Below are 1755 nucleotides of genomic sequence, written 5' to 3' on the forward strand. Positions count from 1 at the left end.
TATCAAACATGATCCCAGTGCTTGAAATGTTGATTGGAGGCTAAGCAGGATCTACTCCAACATGGCATTAAGAAGAAAAAGAGGAAAGAACCCAGGCAGAGAGGAAGACATGGAGAGACTTTAAAGAAGAATCTAGCTTTTCATGTTTGCTGTTTGGGAGCATCCGTCTTCAGCCGTTTGAATATTTCTTTTGGCAATATTTGCACTAATGCTCACCATCAGCTTTTCTGACAGTATCTGTTAAAGAGAACCAAAACAACATTTTGCGAAAACAAAAAGCAAACATACCCAAATAACTCTAAATCTGCAAATTTACATATATAAAAAACAACATCCTGGAAATGTTGGTAGCAGAAATAAAATAAATGAATTGCTGTTTTTAACATCATCACTTTGGCTGTTATTTCAAATGTTATTGCAGATTCTGTAATGTTGTTTAAATAGTACATTGTTAAACCACAGTATGATTATACATTGCAATGTGTTTTCCTGTCTTGCTGCTGTGAAACGGATTGAAGATCCATCATGTTTCGGTTATGCAATCTTTCAGCAAAACCGTGAAGCAAAGAATCAAATCTCTGTTCTCATTTAATTAGGGTCACACATCTTAAGTTGTAGACTCAAGAGATCTGTATATCCCTTCCGCACAAAGCTTGAGGAATGGTTTGTTAGGACGCCATAAAATGCCAAACAGATTTCCATAAGAAACCCACATCCTCACTAAATAAATTGAGTCACAGAAATCTCCCAGACCAAATGGTAAAAACGCAGAACGTGAGATGTCAAGAGCCTATCTAAAACACACTTATCCGGAAGTAAGTTCCATTGATTTCAAGAAAACACCACACAATTAGTGAGCTGAGAATCTTGCAGCCTTACCATACAGTCCAGAACCCACTTATATAACACTATTTGAATTTTTATTTTATTTTAAAGTTGCATTGATATCAATGGTGCTAAATCGGCCCAGTCTTAACACTGCAGTTTAGCTGGGTTCTGGATGAGACTGCATGGAAGGAACTGTCAACCTTCATGTCTGTAGAATATATAGCTGCACAAAAAGCTGAGAAACAGGAGACTATTATACACACCTATTATGCATACATAAGGCAGCCCCAGCATGCTTTTTACAAAGAAACGGTGTTATTTGTGAGGTAACAATAGAAGAAAATAATTTCATCTTGATTGTCCTCAAAGGCAGACCTTGGAGTTTCAAATTTCAGTGGAGCTCTGCGCAGTGGCAAAATTCATTGCCCCTCCTCATCTCTCTCACCTTCCATTCTACATCATAGTTACAGTGTCCCCAAGGCTCCGCCTCCAGTGCAACTAAACCAGTCATGCTCCCCTAAATCCACCTCTGTTGTCCTTATGCAATGAATGAATAATGACAACACCCACTGCTCAATGGAAGAATAACATATTTGGTTAGCTTATAACCAAATTAATAATTAGCTTATAACCAAATTTGGTTAGCTTATAACCAAATTAATACGGTAGTTATTCTGTTTTTAGCAATCACATTGTACAATCTTATGCAAAGTTAGAGTGCATTCAGATGTGAGGATTATTGCATTCTCCTGGTTATAATGCTAGCACACCTGTCCTGGTTTCTGCTGTCCCTTTTGCACTGCAACACCAGTTGCATTGTGGAACTGTGGCATTTAGATTGATATACAGGACCACCAAGTTTCATTCACACCAGTGGGTGTGGTGTGACTCCCATGTTCAACATCGGTGGAATCTACACACATATGA

The 1755-nt window shown here is 38.1% G+C and overlaps 1 long non-coding RNA gene across 1 annotated transcript in view; it reads left to right on the forward strand.

Moving 5' to 3' along the window:
- Nucleotides 1-344, forward strand: part of LOC310710565 — an 8568-nt gene extending 8224 nt beyond the window's left edge. The window contains exon 3 of the long non-coding RNA XR_014528128.1: nucleotides 1-344. This exon is cut by the window's left edge and continues 12 nt beyond it. This is a non-coding gene — a long non-coding RNA (uncharacterized lncRNA).
- Nucleotides 345-1755: the final 1411 nt, after the last annotated feature.

Source organism: Podarcis liolepis (assembly GCF_965112155.1).
Source record: "Podarcis liolepis genome assembly, chromosome: 1".
Lineage (NCBI taxonomy): Eukaryota > Metazoa > Chordata > Lepidosauria > Squamata > Lacertidae > Podarcis > Podarcis liolepis.